We start from the raw sequence: 17528 nt of genomic DNA on the forward strand, positions 1-17528 counted from the left end.
ACAGGTTGCTTTCTAAGCCTGCTGCACAGTTGTCAGCCCAGGACTCCTATTGCTGCTCCTTTATAAGATGCCCTGTTTCCCAAATACCATGTCTTCCCCTTTCATATTTGACCCCCTTGTTTTGCTGGAGCACATCCTCTAGTAATATCCCTAGAAATGGGTGCATGAGAAGTAAAAATATATTTAGTCCTTATATGTATGAGAATGTCCTTAATTTGCCCTCACACTTTATTATATAATTCTTCTTTGGAAATAATTTTCCCACAACTTTTGAAGGCCTGGCTTCACTATTTTATGGCATCCAATGTTATTGCTAAGAAGTCTGAGGATATTCTGATTATTGAGTCTTTGTGTTGACTATTTTTGGTTTTTTGGGTCCCCCCCAACCAAAGCTTTTAGGATCTTCTCTTTTTCTTTAGTGTTCTGAAATTTCACAGTGACTTGCATTGGTGTGTTCTTCTGGCTTTTTATTGTGTCTTTTTAATCTGGAGACTCCTGTGCTTTGGTTTGGGAAATATTCTTGGATTATTTCTTTAATAATTTCCTTCTGTCTATATTCTCTTTTCTCTCTTATGGAGCTCTTATTAGTCTGGTGACTTCCTGGATCGATCTTCTGATTTTTCTTTTCCTTTTTTTTTTTTTCTTCCACTGTCTATCTCTTTGATTTGTGTTCTGTTTTTCTGGGAGAATTCCTCAACTCTATCCTCTGACCTTTCTCTTAAATTTTTAATTTCAAAAAGTGCATTCTAATTCTCTGCATGCTTCTTTTTTAATTGTGTCCTGTTCCTGCTTCAATTCATTTTTTATCTCTTTGAGGATATTATAGTTTCTTCTGTTACCTGTGAGCACTTTCTCTCTCTAGTTTGGACTCTGCCTTTTATGTGGGAGACTTTTGCCAGTGTCTGGTGATCTTTTAACGTTTAGGAGTGAGGCACTAAAACACCATTTGGAAGTTCTGTGTGCGTGGGGGGCAGTAGCCTGATTGACCTCAATGGAGGGTGGTCAGATGGGGAGCCAGCTGTTTTGTTATGAGGCCCCCAGATGTCACTATCTGTGGCTCTTTCTATCTGTGGCTATTTTCTCCAGGACGGCTCATTTAGTTCAAAGGCAGATCCTCTGCTTCCTGCCTTGGGATTATTACTTGGAGACAGTGTTCTGTGAACTCAAGTGGGAAGGGGCTGAGGAGGGACTCACAGGTTAATGGGAAGACTTTCACTTGGTTCTACTGTTTTCAGTCGGTGCCTCATCCCTGTTCTACTTGGGCCTAGTGCCCCTGGGGTGGAAGCCTTTCAGTTCAGTCTCCAGAAAATAAACCCCTGGTCAGCCACAATGAGGGAGGACTGGTCGCTGGCTTAGACTATGAACAAGGGACAGGAGATATAAATTCTCCTTATACAAATTTTAAATTAATCCTCCTAGGGTTTTTTCCCCCCAATGTGTGTGTGTGTGGGGGGGGGGGTAAAATACACATAATATAAAATTTATCATCTTAACCATTTTTAAGTGTACAGTTAAGTAGCATTAAGGACATTCATTTATATTGTCATGCAACCATCACCACTACCCATTTCCAGAACTCTTTTCATCTTGCAGAACTGAACTTCTATACCCATTAAACAGCAATGCTCCACTATTGAGTCTTTGCCTTGCGTTCTCGGCACACCCAGCAGGAACATGCAGGGACACTCAAGGTCTATGGCAGATGACCATTTCCCACACCATCACACCCCTGCCTTCAGAGACTCCCCATACCTCTAGCTCCTAAGACTTTGCAGGGCTCTAAGGCAGGAATTGGCAAATGTTTTCTGTATAAGGGTCAGATAATAAATATTTTAGGCTTTACAGGTAACTACTCAACTCAGCTATTGTATGAAATCAGCCATAGACAGTATGCAAACAAATGAGTATGACTGTACTCCAATAAAACTTTATTTACAAAAACAATTTACAAAAATAAGTTGTGGGTCCTGTGTGGCCCATGGGCTATAGCTGAATGATCTCTGCAAGACTAGGGCAGGAATCTGCTTGCTTCTGATTGTAAAAAGCTTTTTAGCTTTATCTGTTCTGCTAAGTCAATCATCTGACTTTTCATCTTACAAAAATCTGTTGCCATTTCTCCTCTGCTGTTATCTTTTCTCCCAATCACTTTCTCCTGGTGGAATTTATAGCTTTTCTACCCCTCTGTAGTTATTTCCATGGCGTTTTCAGTAGGGAACTGAGATAAATGTATATGTTTATTTAACCCACATTTTTTAAAACTTTTAATTTCAAAATAATTTCAAACTTACAGCAAAGTTGTTGCAAGAATAGTATAAGGAATTGCCATATATGCTTTACCCAGAGTTACTAGTTGTTAACATTTTGTTGCATTTGCTTTGTAATTCTCTCTCTCCATATATATATATATATATATATATATATATATATATATATATATATATATATATGTAGAGTATCTATAGTATATGAAATGAAAGGACATTTCAGCCCTGACTCCTTAAATAATTCAGTGTGTATTTTCTGAGATCAAGGATATTCACTTAGAAAGAATTCATTCTCAAAATCAAGATATTTAACATTAATATAATACTATTATTTAATTTATAGATTTTCTTCAAGTGTCCCCAGTAGTCCCAATAATATTCTTCATAGAAATGGTGTCTGGTCCAGGATCCAGTCTAGGATAGAGCGTTGCGATTTGTTTTTATGACTCTTTAGTCTCCTTTCATCATGAACGTTTTTATCTGCCTTTCCTTTCCTTTCATGACATTGACTTTTCTGACATTGACATCTTTGAAAAGTACAGGCCAGTTATTTTGTAGAATGTTACTTAATCTGGTGTGTTTTTTTTCCTGATGTTTCCTCATGATTAGATTTATATTATGCATTTTTGGCATAAAAGATGTTTCCTTCCAGTGAATCAGGAATTGATCTACAATTTTTAGCCAAGATTGTTCCCCCCAACACATTATTCTTCATTCTCCCTGATGTACCTGGAAACTCTCCAGAAGTTTGTACAGAAGAACAGCCTTTGTTCTGACTTTTAAAAATACATAATTTATTCTAGAGATCACTTTATACCCATTCTTTCACTCCATAAACCTTTCAACAGCTTTTGACCAAAAGCTGAAATCTGATTGCCTAAATTTTGCCCTGCTGAGTTGGACTCAGTGCCTTATTTATTTACTGACTATGTATATATAGACTGTACTTTGAAATATCTTGCACTGTCCTGGATTCCATATTCTAATACTGGAGGAATATCTAACCAAGGAGAAGGATATTAAGATACAGGAGTGAGGAGTGAGGTTACAACCTCAGTGCAGTTTTTTTATATAAAAATAACAGTTTTCTTGAGATATAATTCACATACCATAAAATTCAATAATTCACATACCATAAAATTCATCCTTTTAAAGTGAACAGTTCAGGGCTTCCCCGGTGGCGCTGTGCTTAAGAATCTGCCTGCCAATGAAGGGGACACGGGTTCGAGCTTGGGAAGATCCCACATGCCACGGAGCAACTAAGCCCATGAGCCCGCGAGCCACAACTACTGAAGTCTGCCCACCTAGAGCCGGTGCTCCGCAACAAGAGAAGCCACTGCAATGAGAAGCCCGCGCCCCGCAAGGAAGAGTAGCCCCCGCCTTCCGCAACTAGAGAAAGCCCGCGCGCAGCAACAAAGACCCAACGCAGCCAAAAATAAATTTTTAAATTTATATAAAAAACTAAAGTGTACAATTCAGTAGTTTTTAGTATATTAACAGAGTTATGGTGATACACCATCACCAATATCTAATTTTAGAATGTTTTCATCATCACTGCAGTTTGAAGAGTAACAAATTTGAGTCCCTTGGTAAAATGGCCAGAGGCAGAGCAGCTTCTGTCTGAAAGATGTGGGGGAGGGATGGAGGGATCTCACAGGCTGCACGTTTTCAAGAAGCACAGAGATGCCAGACACTGCAGGGATGAGAGAAGGCTTTTGTAGGAGGGTGTGGAATTAAAGAACAGTAGGATTTCATGTTTGGATGCAGGAGAGCATCCTTTCCAGGCATGCTGCACGAGCAAAGGTTGGAGATGTGATTGAATTGAGTGTGTTTGTTAGCCAGGAACAGCCTCTCTTCACTGAAATGGAGAGTTCTTGGGCCAGGGTGAGCAGTAAGGTTGGAGGCCAAGGGGGTGAACTTTATCCTGAAGTTGTATACAGGGTGACAGTGAGAAGTTTAATATCCCTGTAACAGGCCCTGGTTCTGGTCTGCTGGCTGTGATCTTGAGGACGCCGGGTGTTGAAACTGCATCTGTGAGCACATAAAAACGGTGTTGGAGGAGTTGTGAGGCGGTGACGAGGAGCGATGACAGAGGTGACAGGGTAGGTTTTCTAAGGATGAAGGTCTGGGGTTTAAACGCTTGTTGCAGAAGTCAAGAGCCAAGCATCCACTGGCCTGAGCGCCCAGCTTCTGCTGAACTGAAGTGGATTGATTAAGCGCTACTGTCCAGGGGTTGAACTACCCGTTGTAGACCTAATCCTCACCACGAAGACCTCTTTGGGTTTTGTTTGTTTGTTTTTGGTTTTGTTTTTACATCTTTATTGGAGTATAATGGCTTTACAATGTTGTGTTAGTTTCTGCTGCACAACAAAGTGAATCAGCTATATGTATACATGTATCCCCATATCCCCTCCCTCTTGAACCTCCCTCCCACCCTCCCTATCCCACCCCTCTAGGTGCTCACAAAGCACCGAGCTGATCTCCCTGTGCTATGCGGCTGCTTCCCACTAGCCATCCATTTTACATTTGGTAGTGTATATATGCCCATGTTACTCTCTCACTTCGTCCCAGCTTACCCTTCGCCCCATCCGTGCCCTCACGTCCGTTCTCTACGAGTGCGATGAAGACCACTTTGAATGGGTCGTACTTTCACCCAGACTAATGCTTCTCAGACTCTGTGTGTTGAAAGACAAATTTGTTTGTTTTTAAATTTCCCAATCTGTCCTGGACCAATACATGTGTAAAATACAATAGCAATGAACGGCTAGAAATATGAAACAAGTCATACAACGTGCAACCTTCGGGTTTGTTTTCTGATTCAGTGGACAAAGTTACTGCCTGAGTTACTAAACACTTCGGCTTCGTTTCTGTCCTCGGGTCCGCGGGCAGCACTTTGAGAGCCCTCTTCCAAAGCAGAGGCGGAGCTTAGGCAGGTGCAGAGATTCGCCCGGGTCGCTCAGGTTCCAGGGGCGGAGCGCGACTGAACCCGGGTAGCCTCGCCGCCCTGGGCCCGGCCCCGGCCCGCCCCTCTGGGAGGCCGAGCCGGGGCGGGGTCAGCGTGGTGTTGGCAGGGGACGCGCGGATAGGGAGCAGGGGAACCCGGGGAGCCAGAGCCGGAGGGACCGCGTACCTGCTGCCGCCGAGCCCGGGAGCCAGGAGCAGACGACCGTAAGCGCCCGGGGGCGTCGTGCGCAGTTTCCGGGGCCCGGGCGGCCGTGACCGCGCTCCCGGGGTGCAGGGGCGGATCGCGATCCCGCGGGCTTGGGGACGCTGTCGGCCGGCGCCGTCCGGCCAGGGCTCCAGGGAGACTTCCAGACAGGCCTCCGCTCCCGCCCGCTTCCCCGCAGCCCGCAGCTCCGTCGAGACCTAGGCTCCGAGCGCGCCGCTCGGCCCCCGCCCCCTCTGGCCCGCAAGCGCTCCGGGCTCCGGGAGAGGCCCGCGTGAGCCCTGCGAGCGGGCTCGGGCCAGCGGGGGAGAGCAGCGGGACCCCGTTGCTTGGCTCTCCTGGAGAGTACCGCTTCCACGTTGCGTCTGGGTCACGCAGTGCAACTGCACTTGTTTGTCACCGGAGTCCTAAAACCGATCTCAGGTCTCTTAGCTGAGACGTGCTCTCTCGCCATCTCCGTGCGCCGCTCCAGTGTTTCTCTCCCTCCCCTTGCTCTTCTTTCGGGAGAGAAGGCCAACCTGCTCAGCTCAGCGCAAGGGAGAGGAAACCTGGGCCCGGGGTTAAGAGTTCACCATGTAGCAGGAGCCCAGGGATGTGATCAGTGTAAGCGCAGCAGAGGCCCGAGTCTCCTTTAGCCTCCCTCCCCGCAGGAAGCTGGGGAATTTAAACCTCCGGCCCCTCACTTGCCCGGCCCTTCTGACGCCTAAGGGGTGGAGGCGCGGTCAGACTCTAACAATGTTGTGATCCTAGTTTTGACTTATTTTGAAGCTTCGTCCCCCACCCTCTTCGCTCTCCTCCACTATATAAACTTCAGGCTCCACAAAGCCTGGGTGGGCCCCTGGCGCCCGGATGCGCAGACAGCCTTCTCTCTGCCCTGCCCCACCTCCCCGCGCTGTAGCTCCGTGCCGGCTCCGCCGTGGAGTAGGGGGGACTTCTGCATTCGGCACCTCAGCACCCAGTACATCGGATTCACGAGCTGTTGCGGGAAATTGCTGAGAGCATTGGGATTTATGCCTGTCTCAGTGCCGCTCCGCAGACTCTGAATTCAGCGTTAAAAATAAACTTCGGCAAGAAGCGGCACCGCTCCGGGAAGTAGCATTGTCTTCTGGCATGGTGGTTGCTTCCTTCAGGGAGTGGGGGCTTGGGGACGTTGTAGGAGCCTTTCACTAGCCCCAGAAGTCTGATTTAGCAAAAAGCAGTTTTTCCTTCCCACATGTCCACACCTAGGCGTGGGCAGTGCGAGCATGCTGACCACTGTGTGTAGGCTCTGCCCCTGCACCGGGGCTCAGCAGGGAGCATGCCTTCACGGAGTCTACCGTTCTGCTGGGGGAAAGATGGACGATATGCACAATAGATTTGTAAAATATAAACTATGTTAGAAAGCGATGTGGGAGCAAAATACAGCACTGAAAAGAGAAGTGGGGGGGCGGGTAAAAGAAGGCCCCCCTGAGAGGGGATATTTGAATAATACTGAGGAGTAAGGGGGTGGCAGACTGCTATCTGGAGTGATGGTGCACAGGTCAAGCAAGTGCAAAGGCCCCATGGCAGGCATGTGGCTGGCATGGATGAACTTTATATCTGTGTTTGCTGAGTGTGGGCCAAGCTGCCACCGGGGTCCTTTGGTGTGAGTGGGCTACTGGATAAACTTAACTGGCTCAGCCTGAGAACAAGAGGCTCCCCCCACCTCCAGTTCCAGGAAAGGAAAGTCTTGCATGGGAAATAACTGCTCAGCAAGGCCGCCAGGGTGAACTTCAACACCACCTGCTCCCACCACATGCTCCCTGTGTAATCCCACCTGCCTCCCGGCTATCCCTTAAGTGCATGGGCTGGTACAGACTTATGGGAGTGGGATGTCCGTGGTAAGAGACTGAATGGGGCCTCTTTGGGCAGAGGGACCTTTAGAGAAAGGGCATCGGATCACTGGAGGAAGTGGAGTGCCTCCCCCAGCCCCCTCCTGTAGTGTCCTCGTTCATGTCTGAGGTCTAAATCCAGCACCAGCTGGAGGGCACAGGGGGCCCCCATGTTATCAATACACGGTGACCCTCCCATCGACATAACCTAACATGCCCAGGCTTAGTGATTGCTGACTTGCACCTTGACTTTCCTTCCAGCATCCTGGCCTAGCCCAGACATGGGAAGGCGGGGGCTGCCCAGATTCCAGTTTTCCATCCTTGAGCTGAGTTACTCAAAGACATGGAACCCAGCTGGGCTTACAAAATAAGGCAGGGCTCAGTGTGAGCTGCTCACTACTGCCGAAGAAGGAGCCCAGAGCATACCCACTCAGGCTGGAGTGGACACAGACAGAACAGGCCTGTGGTGACTTGAGGGGTCTCTAGGATCCCATGCTCAAAACCCACCTCTGATAGGACCCTACATCCCATCATAGTGATTCATTCCTTTGAGAGGTGATACAGTGATGTGGAAAGAGAATTGGCATAGGAAGACTATCTGGCTGGTATCCCAGCTATGCCAGTAAGTTCCCCTCTGGGGACCTCATCCATGAAATGAGGTTGGACTATATAATCTGCAAGGCTTCTTACAGATCTAATATGTGATGATTCTGTGGTTAAGAATCCAAAGGGATCTTCAGAAAAGGAAAGAGTTTACTGGGAAGCTGTCAGTTTTGATGGGGCCTAGGTGGTCCTGCAGCCTACGCCGGGTTCGCTGCGGGCCGCGTCAAATAAGAGTGAAGGGCCTGGCCAGGGTGTAGGAGGCAAGACCCCAGGCAGAGGTCGAGGGCCCAGGGTGGAGGCAGAAGAGTCACTACCCAGGTCAGCTGGCCCCACGGGTCACCTGTGGGCTGCTGGTGGGTGGTTCTTGGCCCGAGCCTAGTGGTTTAGGAGCAGAGGCTCCAGGGGCCGTACGGTCAGGTGGGGAAGTTGCAGCAGGGAGATGGCACCCCAGCATTTCCCCCAAGAGGGAACCAAAGCTTTGCCAAGGATCCAGCCCCCACCCCCACCCCCTTCCCTGAGGAGGGAGTGCTGGACGCTCTCTTATCAAGGAGAGAACGGCTCGATCCTGCCCTTGGTTGCCTAAGTGAACACGCCATTGTGCAAACCAGGTTCAAACCGAAACTGCCTCTTCTGCCATCAAGGTTACAGTTGGCCCTCCATATGCCTAGGCTTTGAGGCCGTGGATGTGGAACCCAGCCGTACGGAGGGCAGACTGTACTCTGCCATTTTATATATGGGACCCGAGCATCCACCGATTTTGGTATACGGAGGGTGCTGGGACCAATCCCCCACGGATACTGAGGAATGACTCTATGTTTACTTCCTGAGGGAGGTCATCGTTCATCCTTTGTCACCAGAGAGCAGCTATTTTCACTGTCTGAAGTCTAGCCTGTGAACATTCCTTTAGACAGGCTCAAGGACCTGCAGTGGAGTCTTCCTGTCCACTGGACCCCATGGTCTGTCTTGGCTTTGCTGTCAGGCAGCGGGTACCGTTCTCATGAGGAGCCATTTGAATGCACAGTCCAACTACTGCTAAGCCACACCTGTTAGGCTCAACTGAAAGTGCTTGCGGTAGGAAAAAAAAATGCTCTTCTATTTGGGGATTTCAAGGACTTTCTGGAGGAATCTATAGCTAATGGGAACCATGGGTCTTGTCCCGAGTCAAGAGCAGGAGTTTTTACTACCTTTAGCATTTGGGAAGATTGATAAACAGACTGAATCGAAATATCTTCTTGGCCCTTGCAAGCTGGGTTAACTTGGGCAAACTGTTTAGCCTCTTGGAGCTTCATTTTTCAATCTCTTTAAAACAGAAAACAATTACGCCTTACTTCTTAGGGTTATCGTAGCACAGGAGATGCTGTGCTTACGGAGTCTTCCCACCACCATGTCCAAGTCCAGGGCTTCTTTGGGCTTCCTCAGAGGAGGTGGTGCTGCCCAGACACGTCCTCATGTTCTGGAAGGGTTCTGAGCGTCCCCGCCGTGGGCCTATCGGGCTGGCTGTAGCCAGGGTGTGGCCTGCGCTGTGAGCCGTGAGGGCTGCAGGAAGCCAGTGACCAGCAGCGGGAGGCCAGGTGCCTCTGAGTCAGAGACCCGTGTGGTGCTTCTCAGTGGCTGGGCGTGGGCCTTCCCCGAGGACCACCATCTCAGGGTGTCCCCCGGCGGCTCAGCCTGCCACTTGGCTTTCCAGGTGGCATGAGTGGCCTTTGCGATACTGGGTGCGACTTTCTGATTGTACTACCCTTCTTGTTAGAACTGGAGAGACTTGGACCTTTTGGAAAGTAAGAGAAACACTGATTCCAGCACCAAGCTCCATGATTAACCCCTGAGTGCCAAGGGCTCAGGGAAATCTGACGCTCTTACCAACTCTTTAGGAGAAAATGGATGTATTTTCCTGCTTTCCGGGTTTTCTGCCTGTGAACCAAGTTGTCGCTGTGAGGACGCAGGAGCCGGCAGGCTGGCCACCAGGTGGGGGAAGGTGGCCCCCTGCCCTCGGCCGGGTCTGTGCCCCCTTCCCACAGGTGGGTCTCAGGGTCACAGTGATACTGTCAAGATGGAACACCTTAATTTCAGAGTTGCCCCCTGGACCTTTGGTTGAACTTCAGAAGTACTTTCAGCCTTTTTTGACTTTTTATTTCTTTTTGCAACCTAGACATTTCCACAAGCAAACTGACCTCACCAAGACACCAGCAACCCAGAATATTCCTCTGAGCTCAGACTCTAGTCCTTAGGGCTGCAGTACGTGAGGCACAGGGACCCTTTCAGTGCATTTCAGACAATAAAGCCAGCTCAAATGACTGTGCTGTGGCCCAGCTCGCAGTGCTATCCTGTTACACACTATTGAGGAAGCTTCCAGACTGGGAGCACGTCGCTGAGGAAAAGCAGCCTTGGGGAGGGGAGGGAGGAGAGAGAGTGTGGTTAGTGGTGGAAAGGAAATCAAATCGGTGTATTATACACCTATATAATAGGCCCACGCCTATTATCTCCTGAAATAGGAGTCTTTCTCTCCTCAAATAGAGAATGTCACGTATTGAAATTCCAGGAAGGTAATGTTTTTTCCTCATAGGCAGTGAACTGTGTTCCACTTGGGTTTTTTTCTCTGGTAATTTAAACCAGTGGACAACTTGACAGAATGCGAGATGGAAAGGATTCAAATGAAACTCCCAGAGCATGAGTGTGTGAACCCTGCAGGGTGGAGAGAGTCTGCTCCCCACTTGTGTTGTTTAACTAAAAGTCTGCATGGCAGCTTGTGTAAATGAGTTTGTGGTGGCCCCTGCTCCCCCAGCTCAGGGGCGTTTAAAATCTGTGGAGGTCAGCATCCCCTCTCTGAAGGTGCTCTGGGCCAGGCAGCCCACCCATATGATTCCCCCCCTTCACCCATCCAGACCCTCCTGGCAGGTGCTGAGGCTGCCTTCACTCAGGCCCCAGAGCCGAGAGCCCCATCCTTATCCTAGGCCGTGCTTCCCTCACTTTCTGCCTTCCAGCCACACTGGCCTTCAGGCATCCTATCCGCCCTGGAACCCTCTGCCTTTCTCTCTTTCAAGGATCGCTCCTAACTTCCCTTCTTGGTTCAGATAACACTTCCTCAGGGAAGGTTCCCTCAGCTTCAGGGTAGGCCTCTCTCCCCGACCTTTAGTGTCCTCAGGATTTAAAAACAAAAAGCGAATGCCTGTGACAGCTGTTCCCTGTGCGGCCACTTTCCCTGAGTTCATTCAGTAAGGGATGTACTTTATTCCACCCATTTTGCAGGTGTGGAGACTGAGGCTCGGAGAAATGAAGACACTGGCCTAAGTTTACCTAGGCTATGGCTGGTAAGGGATAGGGCCAGGATTCAAAGCAGGCCCTGAGTGCCTGACCACCAGCCGAGCTGGCTCCTGAGTCCATAAAGATTTTCATCAGATCAGATCAGCAGTCAGTAATTGTATTCTTTCTGTCTATACAGGTGTGTGTATGTGTGTGTGCATATATATATATATCTCGTTGGGGGCATGGGGATGGGGGCAGGGGGCGGGGGTGACCCTCCAGGTCATACAGTGATGTGCCTTCACTCAGGCCCCAGAACAGGGTTCCCCATAATAAGGCTGCCCCCCCACACTGTTTTTACTTTTTTACTTCCCCTTGTTTTTGCCTACAAACGACATGTTTCTTTTCCTGCCAGGCTGCTCTCCCGGGGCTTGGTTCCAGATCTTTCAGGGAGATAAACATGGCCCTTGTCCCAAGTGCGGAGCATTCTAATCTGTCCAGCCCAGCTGACCTTGCCCATGGGCCTGGCCCACCCCAGCACCGCTGGCCACTGGGGTTCCGAGAAAAGCCTGTGGGTGGAGAGGCTGGTTACGTGCTGGGCTGTGCAGAGTTGGGGAGGCCCTTCCCCCAGGGTATTCCCCCATCTGTACTGGGCCAGAGTGGTCTCCGCTACAGTGAGCTTGCCTGGGAGTTTCGGGCATCGCTGTTGGGGAGCCCCTGGGAGCCCCAGGCTTTGGCCAGCCTTCGGTGCACGTTGCTTGGAGGGACGTTCCTGGTCTGGGTGGCCTTCCTTGACATGCCCACCTGGAGTGGAAGGGAAGCCATCTGTTTTCCCCTTTCTGCTGGATATGTCTCTCCCCAGGGAGGAGCAGCAAGGCTGGGTAGGGCGGCGAGGGGCCGAGGCCGAGGAAGCACACAGACCCCCAGCCCTGCCTTTCTCTGGCCTGGAGTCGGGGGGCACACAGTGTACCCCTCTGCCCCGCGCTTGTGGACCACTGGCCGACTACTTCCCCAGAAGGAACACAAGGTTATTACGCTCCTGAGTCTGAATCCCTGTCAGGAAGACATCAGACAACAGGCTGGAGGGAGGAATCCCCCGTGCAGGCCACAGCTGGGCCTTCTCCTGGGGCTCAGGTCTGTGTCCACCCTCTCGGCCTCTTCTCTCTCTTTTTTTTTTTTTTTGCTGTATGCGGGCCTCTCACTGTTGTGGCCTCTCCCGTTGCGGAGCACAGGCTCCGGACGTGCAGGCTCAGCGGCCATGGCTCACGGGCCCAGCCGCCCCGCGGCATGTGGGATCTTCCCGGACCGGGGCACGAACCCGCGTCCCCCGCATCGGCAGGCGGACTCTCAACCACTGCGCCACCAGGGAAGCCCTCGGCCTCTTCTCTTGAAGGACATTTGGGCATCCAGCCCAAGGCCAGGTACATGGTAGGAGTTGGAGTTAGCTAGTAGCTTTCTATGACTTGGGGAGCATTTTCAGATTGTGAGTTTCTCACCACCTGCCTGGGTCCGAGGGAGAAGACTCTCCGAGGGCAGGCTGGCTGGCCCACCCCTCCCCCCATCGTGGTCAGCAGGATCCTGAGGCTGAGCCTCATCTTTCTAGATCCCAAACCCTGACATTTACAGTGCGCCTGGGATACCGGCCCATCTCTACAAACTAGGCTCAGAAGTAGGTCGTCTATAATTCCTCAAGGAGAATTCAGCCACTTTTTGCTCAAAAGGTCTGATCATTTTCAACGCTGTCATTCAAAGAACTTTTAAATTCATTCATTCAACAAATTTTTTTTTTATCACAAATTGTCAACAGCACTTCATTTTGTTCGAATGCTTCTTGTTGGCAGCTGCCACCCGTCCAGCGATTCTGTCCAGATCTCTCTGTCCCTGAGATGTCAGTTTGTAGCCCCCATCTTGGTCCTTTCCCACCTTTTTCAGCCCCTCCAGGGCTTGGAGAACCCGACAGACCACGCTCTTGGAGCCTCTGCCGAAGTGGCTGGGCATGACACCGTTTCCCTGACACCCACCATAGATCTTGGTCACGGAGCCCCCGCCCCAGCCCCGGGGCTGCCCCAGAGATACAGGTGCCTTGCTGTGGAAGCAGCTCGTGTGTAGAGCCCATTCTTATCGTAGGGAGTGAGCTCTTTATGCTTGGCCGGCTTGACAGTGTCCACCCATTCAGGGGCTTTCAACTTCCTGGACTTTCTGAGGAAAGCTGCCAGCACTCTGACGAACTCCCGCTGGTTCACGTCTTTTACAGTAACTCCAGGCATCGTGCAGCCTCCGAGCTGCCAGCCAGGGGAAAAGGCCATTCAACAAATATTTACCGAGCATCCAATAAGTGCCAGGCACTGGGGACACAGGGGAGCCAAAGCAGCCCTAGTCTCTACCCTCAAAGAGCTTCCTTCCAGTGGGGGAGACCCCTACCAGTCACATAACGTCATGGACAAACGTGACAGTGACGAGGGGTAGGAAGGAGAGGTGCGTGGTGCTGAAATAGGCTTGGAGGAGGGACACGATCTGAAATCGGAAGGATGAACGCAAGTTAAGGAGCTGAGAAGGGATGGGAAGAGCGTTGCAGACAGAGGGAACCAGCATTTCCGCGAAGCCCTGCAGCCGGAGGGAGCAGGTGAGCACACACGCCTGAAAGGACATGGGGGTCAGGGCTGAAGCCTGGGAGGGGTGTGGGCAGGTCAGACCACACAGGCCTTGAAGGTCACCTTAACCAGCGTTGCTTTGTCCCCAAAGTAGCAGGAAGCTATTTAAGAGTTTTAGCAGGGGGTGCGACAGAGTCAGATTTGCATTGCCAAAAGATCGCTCTGGCTACAGAGTGTATTGGGGGGCAGAGCAGGGGTGAGTGGACCGGCTATAGTCCAAGGAGAGACGCGCACCTGGGCACCTGGGCGCGGTGGTGGTGGTGGAGAAGGATTGGGGATATAAGTTGGGAGGTAGAGCTGCCGGAACTTGCCGAGAGATTGGATGTGGATGAAATGGAGGAGGGGGCTTTCAAGGACATCGCCTGGGTTTTTGGCTTGGCAGTTGGAAGGTGGCTACTGCCAGCTACAGTGAGAGGGAACCCCAGAGGAAGACAAAGTTTAGGGAGACAAGTGCAACTTCAGATGCACTGGAGGAGGTTTTGAGACATTGAGGAACTATCGACTTGGCAGGTGGGTGCCTGGGTCTGGAGCTCAGAGGGGGTCTGGGTTAGAGATGCTCATGTCTGTCATCTGTCCAGAGGTGGCAGTGGGAGCCATGTGCACAGAAAGGACAGCCCCGTTTGGACACCCGTTCTTCGGCAGCCAGTGTTTCTCCCACAGCCCAGCCAGCTTTCTTTACCCTGTTTCACATGTTCGCCAGGCCCCCGGCCCTCAGATGCCCATGGGTTTCTGAGTTTCCGGATTCACCTTTGTCTCCAGGGCTTCTTGGCCACTGGGAAGTCACACCTCAGCTGCTGAGTGCGTTTGCGCAGTTCTGGTGCTGCGAGGTGTCTGACTCACTGTTGGAGCTGGATCACAGGGAAGACTCACTCTTGTGGTTGTCCATATTTTTTAAATGTATAATTATTTTGTTTTGGGGTAGATAGTACATGCATTTGGTAAAAAGAATTTTTTTTTTCAACATGCAAAAGCATATTCAGTGAAAGTTTGTTTCCTCTTTGCTGTCTTTTGAGAACATACCTTTATATGATTGGGGCAGCAGGAAAATGTTTATTTATCATATAAATGTTCCAGAGATGGAACAGTAATAGAGCACTGAAAATTTTGAAGACTGGGCATTTGTTCTCAAGAGTGTGCGCCCTGGGGGAACTTGATATATTTTCTTTCCGCCCTGACTTTCTCAATTAGTTGGGATTATGTTAGGCTTTATATAATAGAAAACTCAAAATAACAATGGATTAAACAATATAGAAGTTTATTTTCCTGTCATACAAAGGAAGTTTGGGAGTAAGCAGTCCAGGCCTGGGCTGGTGGCTCCATGGTGAATGCAAGATCCTTCCATCATCTCTGATTTCCATCCTCAAGATCACTTCATGGTCCAAAATGGCTACCAGAGTCCAGCCATCATGTCTGAGTCCCAGGAAGCATGAAAAGAAAGGGGAAGGGCAAAAGGGTGTGCTTCCCAGCTGAGTCAGGGCTCTCTACATAGTTTTCCACACACATGCAGGACCCATGTACTCTTGTGTAGGTTGTTTACTGGACAAGGATGCCATTCATATCATCAACATCATGGATTTATATTTTATTTACAAGTGCTTTCTAGCATATGGCAAAGCAGTATATTAGATTCATCTTGTGATGGTATTTTGAGGAATGGATGCCTTTTCCTAATCACACAAAGGTACTGTCTGGATCACAGATGGCTCTGCCTCAAATACACTTCCAGCTCTTTGTCAGCACCTAATCACCCTGTCATACTGAGCTGCAAAGAGGGCCAAGAAATGTAGTGTTTAGCTGCGCTTCTCCAACTAAAATAAAAATTCCAGTGCTGAGAACGAAGAGGAAAACATAGCTGGCAGTCTGCCACACTATCAGTCTCAGGGCATATTTGCTGAAGCAGCCCAATCACTAAGGGCAGCTGGGGTGGAATGTTGGTTTTGAGTAATCTCTTGCCCTGGCCACCTTTTTCTCATGCAACCATGAAATACTCACCTCCCAAGTATATTTCCTTTCCTCACTCCCCTTGGCATCTAATTTACAGAAGGGTCATCTGAACTGCAAACACAATTTCTAAGTTAAACTCCTGAGTCAGCTTCAACATGATGAAGTAACAATTCATAAAAGAGATAAGGTAGGGACTCCTTTCAGCTAATATAGAAATTAAATGACTGCACTCCAAAGTTTGTAATCGTCAGCTCTACACTGAACATGGATGTAGATTCTTGTGGTTCTTTGCTTACACCATGCACTTTCTTACTTCCATGCCTTTGCACATGCTCTCTTTTCTCCCTAGATTTATCCCCATTCCACCATTATTTTCTGCCTGGTAAACTCCTATTCATCCTTAAAAACCCTACTCAGTGACCCCCTCCTCTGTGAAACCTTTGTGGCAGACTAACCACTCTAACTTTGCACACTTCTCTTCCATCTGTGCAGATATATTGTATCTATCATTAGAAAGGTGTTATTTGTTCATCTGTTTGTCTGTCCTACTAGAGCATGCACTTCAGCAGGTACAGGACTGTGTCTTGTTCCTTGTGCCTTCAAAGACCCCAGCTCATAGTCATAGGTAGCGTCTACTAAACCGCCCTTTGATCCAAAAGCAAGTTTATACTTACTTTTCCAGCACCAATACAAATCTCTTATTTACTTTAAAAGAACAAAATGACTTCTTGATACTTTACATATTCAAATTACAAGAAAAGAGTTTTCACTTGAACTTTCAGTATCAATCTAAAAGTGAATTGTGGGCTTCCCTGGTGGCGCAGTGGTTAAGAATCCGCCTGCCAATGCAGGGGACACAGGTTCGAGCCCTGGTCCGGGAAGATCCCACATGCCACAGAACAGCTAAGCCCGTGCGCCACAACTACTGAGCCTCCACTCTAGAGCCCACGTGCCACAGCTATTGAGCCCGTGCGCCTGGAGCCCATGCTCCGCAACAAGAGTAGCCCCTGCTCGTCGCAATTAGAGAAAGCCTGTGCACAGCAACAAAGACCCAACACAGCCAAAAATAAGTAAGATAAAGGAATCGTATGTTTTTCTTTTTAATTCCATCAGTATTTTTATTTATTTATTATTTTTGGCTGCGTTGGGTCTTCGTTGCTGCAGGCGGGCTTTCTCTAGTTGCGGCAAGCGGGGGCTACTCTTCGTTTTGGTGTGCGGGCTTCTCACTGCAGTGGCTTCTCTCGTTGTGGAGCATGGGCTCTAGGTGTGTGGGCTTCAGTAGTTGTGGCATGTGAGCTCAGTAGTTGTGGCTCGTGGGCTCTGGAGCACAGGCTCAGTAGTTGTGGTGCACGGGCTTGGACCAGGGCTTGAACCCATGTCCCCTGCATTGGCAGGTGGATTCTTAACTACTGTGCCACCAGGGAAGTCCCAATCGTATGCTTTAAAACTTGTGTTTTTGCCCCAAGCATAACAGAAATACTATACATTCAGTGAAATTATTAGACTGGGTTTCCTTTTAGCAATCCTAGAGAACTAAGCACCCTTTTTACTTGGTCTCCTATAGTTAAAATTGTCCTTTTCGAGTAAGACCCAGAAAGACAAAAGAAAAGTAAAATAATAAATTGCTCTATTTGCCTCTTTTAAGGGTAAAGGTCACCATATTGCACAACTGACTTCTTCAACTTGAACTAATTCCTAATTTTTTCCCAAGTTTCAGAAGCGCATGCTCAAAGCTTCAGTATAGAATGTGGGGACTTAAACTTCATATAATCCCATTTCTTATGAGTAGTCAACTGCTGCTCAGATTTAC

The 17528-nt window shown here is 49.2% G+C and overlaps 1 protein-coding gene and 1 pseudogene across 3 annotated transcripts in view; one reads left to right on the top strand and one right to left on the bottom strand.

Annotated features, from left to right (window-relative positions):
• The first annotated feature begins 5284 nt into the window (after positions 1–5284).
• Positions 5285–17528, top strand: part of EPHX1 (epoxide hydrolase 1) — a 41363-nt gene continuing 29119 nt past the window's right edge. Inside the window, exon 1 of one of the 2 annotated variants that reach the window (XM_079925643.1) lies at positions 5285–5432. The gene's annotated coding sequence lies outside the window, so the exon portion shown is untranslated. Of the gene's footprint in view, positions 5433–13612; positions 13747–17528 lie in introns of those variants that run through there. The other variant, XM_079925645.1, reaches the window with a different exon arrangement.
• LOC307175858 (small ribosomal subunit protein eS19-like) lies at positions 12924–13440 on the bottom strand (annotated as a pseudogene). The gene has a single exon. The product of its transcript is annotated as a small ribosomal subunit protein eS19-like (transcript).

This window comes from Stenella coeruleoalba, assembly GCF_951394435.1.
Source record: "Stenella coeruleoalba genome assembly, chromosome: 1".
NCBI classification, from domain to species: domain Eukaryota; kingdom Metazoa; phylum Chordata; class Mammalia; order Artiodactyla; family Delphinidae; genus Stenella; species Stenella coeruleoalba.